This window comes from Branchiostoma lanceolatum, chromosome 16, assembly GCF_035083965.1.
Source record: "Branchiostoma lanceolatum isolate klBraLanc5 chromosome 16, klBraLanc5.hap2, whole genome shotgun sequence".
Lineage (NCBI taxonomy): Eukaryota > Metazoa > Chordata > Leptocardii > Amphioxiformes > Branchiostomatidae > Branchiostoma > Branchiostoma lanceolatum.
This window is the reverse complement of record NC_089737.1, coordinates 4,624,531-4,633,414: the sequence shown is the minus strand read 5'-3', so window position 1 is coordinate 4,633,414 and position 8,884 is coordinate 4,624,531.

The window sequence follows — 8,884 nt, the reverse complement described above, 5'->3', positions numbered from 1 at the left end:
CCAATTGCAAGATGAACGACGTTTCATCAAATTACAGGTTCGCGTAGCAAAAACTTTGTTGGATCCCTTTGGCATGAGTGGTGACCGCCATCTTGGATTGTGACGTCACAGGGTCGCCAAACCATTTTATTGGGAGAGGTGTTTTTTGGGCTCGCTAGCGTTCTCTCTATTTTTAACAAATCGGCACACAACTATCACACATTCAACTCAAATAAAAAGAAGTATTTAATACCAATTCATATATTTAAAAAGACCCCATAATCGCTAAACTAACACAGCGAAATGAAGTATATGTAGCACAAATACTTAAAGTTTGAACAACATAACAACAGAACGTTGGCAACTGTGCTCTCTTTATGAATATGTAAGTACACCATGTATATTCAGGTTGCACTTCATTGAAATAACTCATTAGAAAATCATAAATGAGAAAAATTCCGTCGATGCGTAGGCGGTGCTTGCAATGACGTTCGCATCTTTCCTCAATTACCAACGTTGTTTCATAAATCAAACAGCAGCTTTCCCAGACAAATTTGTATCAACATGATAACAGCACGTTAGCAACTACACCCCCATTTATGAATAGGAAAGTGTACAATGCATATTCAGGTTGTACTTCATTATTAAAGCGATGTGGGAAGAAATCAGTGTAAACGATCAGTTTTCAAGATGTCACGAAGCGAGGCACTCGTTTCTTTACTTCTGATCTCCACACTTTTATATTTTACGCTTGCTGCAGCTCAAAGTTGCCCAGGTAGCTGTAGAACCGAGAATCTTGGACTACAACAGTTTGATTGTCACTGTCCATATTACAAACTCGGAAAGAAGCCCCCATGCACATGGAAGGGTTATGGGAGTCAAACGCAATGGTGTATCGATGCCATACCAACTGGATTCCACGAAGAGACTCGAGAAATCCACATCGAGTATCTCCTTGCACCTACTCTTCTGGAGTGGTCTTTCCCAAACGTCTCAAGTCTTCAGCAGTTGAGGATTAAGAAGTCCAATGTTTCCACCTTACAGCCGGGGGCTTTCAGAGGTCTGCCGTGTCTTGGTCTTCTCTCCCTCGCTGACAACCGCATCTCTAGGCTGGGTGAGTTTTAAGAGATACTATGATAGTCGCTTCTTGAATTATTAACCTGCAATTCCCTTTTTTAGTGAAGCTTCAGGAGCGAGCTTAATAGCATATTTTAGGCCCGTTTCACAAGAATTTCTCAGAATTTTATTTTACTTAGGCCATGTTGATTTGATTATATGGATACATCCTCTTGGAACCCCAACACTGATGCGAGCGTGCAAATTTAAAAAAAAAGTGCCTTTATCATATTTATGAAATATACGTGGTCAAGAAGGTTGAACAAATAACTTATCACACAGAGAATGATATACCAAATAATTTGATTCGTCATTTTTGGTCTTGCACATTTTCCTCTGTGAGTTTAGCATTATAGGCATTTATATTCGTTTTCCGAAATATCTTTTTGCAATTTACAGCACATATTTGCTCATTTTGTAGCTGCTTTGCACGATTTTGCAGTATGGTAGAAAACGCTTTTTTTTAATTTTGGAAATGGACGAAAATTGATGCGCGCGCGGATGTCATCAATATAATCAAATCAACATGGCCTTACAAAGAGCGTTGCCTATCATTAAACAGGGTTAGTCTCATCACATCTATCCCTTAGTCCAAGTATTGATCTTTGGGGCACCACAGAAAATCTGACGACCGGTTTTGTCCACCCTTCTCTGTTTTCTGCTCTTCTCAATGTTTTTCCTAGTGTCATACCTGTCCATAGCCTGGAAACCATACCCTCGGTAGCTCCCCGATATCTCTACGGCATTGGGAGTGACCCCCGCCCGCCCAGACAACTTAGCCCGCTCGGGGTGTTGGTTTGCGGCCTTGGATTAAATTAGCTGGCGGCGAAAGTAGGGTGGCAGCGGAAGTAGGGTGGCAGCCGAAGTAGAAAGGCTATCAAAAACGGTTCAATAAAGCAGACTGGGCACGGTAAAACGCCCGAAACCGATCCCTAGAGACTGGGACCAGGCTAGCCTGTCCACTGTCTATTGTCTATTCTCTGATCTTTTCCGTTGCCTAACCTTCTGTCTTCCTCGATGGACGGTCTATATTGCATTATAGTTTTAGGTAGTCCTTGGTCCTTGGCTTGACTCTCTTAATATATCATTTGTTATGGGGTTTCTTTATGTGATTTCTGAAATATTGTGGAGGCGGTGTGTGCCGAGTTGTTAAAAAAATCGTCCATTGGGCCTGCAACAAAGTCCAGGTGGCAACTCACTCTTTCACCCATCCTAGTTTCAACCTGGCTCACTGTTTATTTATTTAGATTTACCACATTTGTTGAAGGATTGACATAACAGGTGACTATCACCTTTTCAAGATGTCAGACCAGACTGTAAGGTTTGGACCATCCCACACCGGGGCATGCCCCTACTCTTTTTCGAAAGGTGTGGTGGGTTCTTTTACGTGCGCAGGGTGTGGCTCTTCCCAAACACGGGACCTCCATTTAACGTCATATCCGAGGGACGTCCCTAGCCATAGATGAGCTAGGTACTCATTTACACTTGAGTGAAGTGAGGAAAGTCGTGTTAGGTGCCTTTCCCAAGGGCACAACGTCGGGGCACATGTCCAGACATGTCTGGGGGGGCAACCCGGGTTCGAACTCGGGTCCCCTTGTTTGACAGTCGAATGTTCTAGATCTATCCATTATACGCCATACGACGCTACATATAAACCATCAACCATATTCTTTTTATCTTCAGAGCCGGATACGTTCCTTGGGCTTGGAAGACTGGCTTCGTTGTACCTCAACAAGAACGCGATTTCAAGCATATCGCGGTATGCATTTCGCGGCCTGCAAAGCCTCTACAAGCTGGAGTTGTCCCAAAACCACCTGGCGTCTGTACCCGTTGCGGCTCTCCTGCAGCTCAAAGCTTTGAAGACCGCAAACCTAAAACAGAATCGCATCACTGCCATCCACAACAATGTCATGCGCCTGCTGAACCAAAACAAGCGCCTGATGGTTCAGGTGGGCCACAACCAACTGCGATGTGACGAGAACCTCACGTGGTTCATCTGCCACCTGTTTCAGGTGCGGCAAATCAGTCATCGCTTCCACCTGGAGTGTGCGTCACCTGCTGAACTCCTCGGAACTGTCCTCTCCACCCTTTGGAGGGACTGCCTTTTCACCAAGATGGACACGTCACAAAAGCGTATCAGCATACCAACCGACGAGGACGCGCGAATCACAAGCTCTTACAACAGGACCATTCCCGCGGTCGACTCCACAAAGTTACCGACCACAAAGGACGTGCCAGTCGCTCAACTTACAACAGAGATTGGCCGCGTTGGCAGTCTAGGAGACCCAAGCATCAACAAAGAGGATAACGGCAATCGTACAAAGTTACCGACCACAAATGATGTATCAGTCGCTCAGCTCACAACAGAGATTGGCCGCGTTGGCAGTCTAGGAGACCCAAGCATCAACAAAGAGGATAACGGCAATCGTACAAAGTTACCGACCACAAATGATGTATCAGTCGCTCAGCTCACAACAGAGATGGGTCGCGTTGGCAGTCTAGGAGACCCAATGATCGAAAGGGATGACAACGGCAACCATGCAAAGTTACCGACCACAAATGATGTGCCATTCGCTCAGCCTACAACAGAAATGGCCCGCGTTGACAGTCTAGGAGATCCAAGCATCAACGAGGATGACAAAAGCCACCATACCCTTGTCACGGTCTGTGCTGTGGCTGTGCCTCTCCTCCTCGTGTTGGCATCAGTAGGTGTCCTCGTCATCTACAAACGCTGCCACGGCGCAGGTTTGGCCCAGGACAACCAACCAACTGGAATGGGTGGTGCAGCAACAGAAGAAAGCCAAAACATCGAGCCGTATGCAGTGGTCTACTTTGACCCCGCTGAACACCAAGCGGATGACAGCTGTAGGATCCCGCTGTATGGAGCGGACTGCCCCGACACGCCACGGGTTGTAAGACGCCTCACATCATTAATGCCGCAACAAACCATCATCAACCAACAGGCGGCAATCGCCAATGAACCAGTCGCCCGACCGAATCTACAGGGGCAGTCTCGCCCAATAGATGCAGACTTGGAGACGATCTATGAGGAGGAGGAAGAGGGAAATGATAATAAATCATCAACAACAAGCGTCAAACAACTAGTTGCTCAACCAGAGGAACAGGCACTGCCAACAGTTGCCTATGAAGAGCCAAAGTATGAGGAAGAAGAGGAACATGACAACCCATCAACAAACATCAAACCACCAGCCACCCACGCAAAGGACCAGGCACCACCAACAGATCTCAACGAAGAACCAAATTTCGAGGACAAAGAAGTGAAAGATTGCAATCTATCAACAAACATCAAACAGCCAGCCGCCCACGCAAAGGACCAGGCAACGCCTACAGATCTCAACGAAGAACCAAAACATGAGGACGAAGAAGTGAAAGATTGCAACCTATCAACGAACATCAATCAACCAGCCGACCACGACCAGTCACTACCAACAAAGGACAATGAAGAACCAAAACATGAGGACGAAGAAGTGAAAGATGGCAACCTATCAACGAACATCAATCAACCAGGCGACCAACAAGCCGACCAGTCACTACCAACAAAGGACAATGAAGGGCCAAAACATGAGGACGAAGAAGAAAATGGCAGTAAAAGTGTTGGTGAGGTTCCTTGCGAAGTGAAGGAAGAAACCGTGATTAGAAGCTTGAATGTCTTGCAGTTTAATGGTGCAAAGAAGCAAAGCATGTTTCACGTCCTGCATAGCACAGCTCATGGACAGCCTGAGAGTAAGGAAAGCATATCTCAGGTCCTGCAGAATCCAGCTCATGGACAGCCTGAGAGCAAGGACAGCATATCTCACGTCCTGCATAACCCAGCTCATGGACAGCCTGAGAGTAAGGACAGCACATCTCACGTCCTGCATAACCCAGCTCATGGACAGCCTGAGAGTAAGGACAGCACATCTCACGTCCTGCAGAATCCAGCTCATGGACAGCCTGAGAGTAAGGACAGCATATCTCGGGTCCTGCAGAATCCAGCTCATGGACAGCCTGAGAGTAAAGACAGCACGTCTCACGTCCTGCATAGCCCAGCTCATGGACAGCCTGAGAATAAGGACAGCACGTCTTACAAGATGTACATGACAGCTGTTGGACAGCCTGGTGGTAAGACAAAAACATCATCAGTGCTGTATGAAAACACAAGCAACTGAATGGCATGTCCAGTCTGGGTCGCTAAAAGACCCCTTCCGAAGATTAACATTTTCCGAAACTCCAGACTTCTGAAAGAAAATTACTTTCTTTGGAAATACTATAAGCTTTGGAAAAAAACATGAAACTTACGTGGCATACAAGAACATTAAAGCAGCAGCTGATCAATTACTTGGGACCAGGAAGAACAAATCCAAAGCATGGTACATGTAAAACCAACTTCTGATTAGTGGATGGACTTAGTGGATTTTGATAGTGCAGAGGCCCTGTAAATTCTTTGTCTTCAGTGATTGTAGTGATTTGTTCGTAGGGTTACCTGTAGAAGGAAAGCTTCTTTAGAAAAGCCAGCAAGAATATCAAATTGTTTCTATTCAATTTGTGTTAAAAGAAACTAGAAGTCATAGAAAGATGAGCATATGTAGTAGGAAATGACGAATGTACTTGATTAGAAAGCTTAGGATCTTTGTGCTTTAAGACTGTACAGTAGATGATATGATAATGTGTTAAAAGAAACTAGAACTCTGTCAAAATGTTGTGCACCTTTGTGATAAAAATTCTGATATCTGAAATAATCACGCTCAGTTAATTTGCACTTAATAAGTAGAAGTTATTGAACTGACGCGCTTGAGAAGTGTTTAGTGCCAAACTGAGCACAATCAATTGTATCATGATTTATTCTAACAAAGCCCAGTGGCGGCTAGAATTCCGTTTCTGCAAAATGTAATTGTGCACGATAGAAGAAATATCAACTTAATGTTGTCATAGAAAGATGAGCATATGTAGTAGGAAATGACGAGTGTACTTTGATCAGAAAGCTTAGGATCTTTGTGCTTTAAGACTGTACAGTAGATGATATGATAATGTGTTAAAAGAAACTAGAACTCTGTCAAAATGTTCTGCACCTTTGTGATAAAAATTCTGATATCTGAAATAATCACGCTCAGTTAATTTGCACTTAATAAGTAGAAGTTATTGAACTGACGCGCTTGAGAAGTGGTTAGTGCCAAACTGAGCACAATCAATTGTATCATGATTTATTCTAACAAAGCCCAGTGGCGGCTAGAATTCCGTTTCTGCAAAATGTAATTGTGCACGATAGAAGAAATGTCAACTTAATGTTGTCATAGAAAGATGAGCATATGTAGTAGGAAATGACGAGTGTACTTTGATCAGAAAGCTTAGGATCTTTGTGCTTTAAGACTGTACAGTAGATGATATGATAATGTGTTAAAAGAAACTAGAACTCTGTCAAAATGTTCTGCACCTTTGTGATAAAAATTCTGATATCTGAAATAATCACGCTCAGTTAATTTGCACTTAATAAGTAGAAGTTATTGAACTGACGCGCTTGAGAAGTGGTTAGTGCCAAACTGAGCACAATCAATTGTATCATGATTTATTCTAACAAAGCCCAGTGGCGGCTAGAATTCCGTTTCTGCAAAATGTAATTGTGCACGATAGAAGAAATGTCAACTTAATATCGTAATAAAAAGATGAACATATGTAGTAGGATATGACGAATGTACTTGATTAGAAAGCTTAGGATCTTTGTGCTTGAGGACTTACAGTAGATGGTATGAAAACCACCATCACTGAATCCACACTGCAAGTATGTTCATATGTAATCCAACTACATGCAATTGTTTGTGCTTGATGAGTGTTTGGTGCCACAGACACAATAAATGTATCATAACATTTGATGACAAAGCCAAAAAGCGGCTTAACAAAGCCAAAAAGCGGCTAGAAATTCATTTTTCCAACTTGTAATCGTGTACGTTAGAAGAAAGTTCAACGCAATGTTGTTCAACACATATGAGCATAACACGTGAATTGAACAGTGCATGGATATTTTCTGTACTTGATTAGAAAGCTTAGCCTTATGATCTGATGTGCTTGAAGACTGTACAGTAGATGGTATGACAATCGCCTTAAAGTTTACTGAATCAACACTGAAAGTATGTTCATATGAAAATCCAACTGCATATAATTGTTTGTGTTTGGGGAGTGTTTGGTGCCACAGACACAATAAAATGTACTATAACTTTTAATGACAAAGCCAAGAAGCGGCTAGAATTCCATTTGTCCAAATTTTAATCATGTACGTTAGAAGAAAGTTCAACACAATGCTGTTCAACACATATGAGCATGATAGTATGTAGTTGGAAATGCATGATTTCTTTCTTTATCAATGTTGCTTCAAGACAATGCATAGTGGAGCGCCAGGCACACACGCTGATGTAAGTTGACTAGATAGCTTAGGATTTGATGTGCTTAAAGACTGTACAGTAGATGGTATGACAATTATCTTCACTGAATCCACAATTATAATGTACAGGTTTACATCGGTCCCAAGAAAGTGCTTGTAAAATGGAATGAAATGGACGAAATAGAATGAAATTGAGCGACATGTTGCTTTAGTTCGTTCCAGTTCACACCATTTCATTCCATTTTGTTCCATTTCGTTTTATTTCGTTCCATTTCGTTCCATTTCGTTCCATTTCGGACTCTCTGGGGACCCGGTTTTCATGTGCATGTATGACGCTAACTAACTAACATCATTGGGTGGTCATTGGAATTGTCATTACTGTCATTTGATATCTGTATATTTCTGCCAGTGTCATATAATAAATAAAGGACTCTGTGTTCAATGGCCAGAATGTGTGTTTTTCTGCATTTCAAGTTATTCTTACACCCGCCTATCCAATCTCCAAGCAGATGTTAGGGTGATGAAAGATTGCAATGTTTTCTTATTGACAGCCGGGCTTCTCTGACGGTCCCTTACTGCATATAAGAAGATACACAGTTGTTAAGGGAAACTGGATGATGTCGACATATATTGTGAACCTACTAATCACGTATTTGAAGTGATATTAACATGGATGTATAATATAGGTGGCGCTTCGACGCGTGGCCAAGGTATAACTCTCTTGACTCCTAAAAAACGATCCTTTCACGAGAACTTATGTATATAAAACTCTTGAAGATGATTCTAAAAATAGGCGAACACGTCTTGACCTGTTTGAGAAAGTTTGATGGGTTTTAAGCCAAATGTCTTGCATATTTTCAAATATTTACGAGTCAGGACGATATACCCTATGAGAGCCTTATCTGCAGTACCGCTCCCGACCGCCTCCAGAATAGTGGCTAAAACGACAGCCAAATTGCCAAATTTCAATCATTTCAGGAATGGGAAATCGTGAAAGGCTCGTAAAGGGGTTTGAATTCTAGATACTAATTATATTTTGATTTCAATAATGTGACCATTCAGAATAAAGAATGACAATATTTAAGACATTTAGCAACAAAACAATCGGATGTTATGTCATCGATGATAAGTTTTGTTCGCAATTTACAAGTAAAAGTTATCGAGTATACATATCCTATATATTGTCATGTTCTGAGGAGACACGACGTCCGAATAGCAATTCTATTTTGTGAAACAAGGAAACGTTGACAACGTTAGTCAAACCAGCATCTATAGGTAGGGCGCCAAACCCACATTGATTAATTATGATAATGCCAAACATTACATACACTTGACATCAAAATCAGTTACTAGAGTCTGTCAAAATATAAGGCATTATCCATCATTTGAAAAAACAAACACTATTGTTATTCGCGA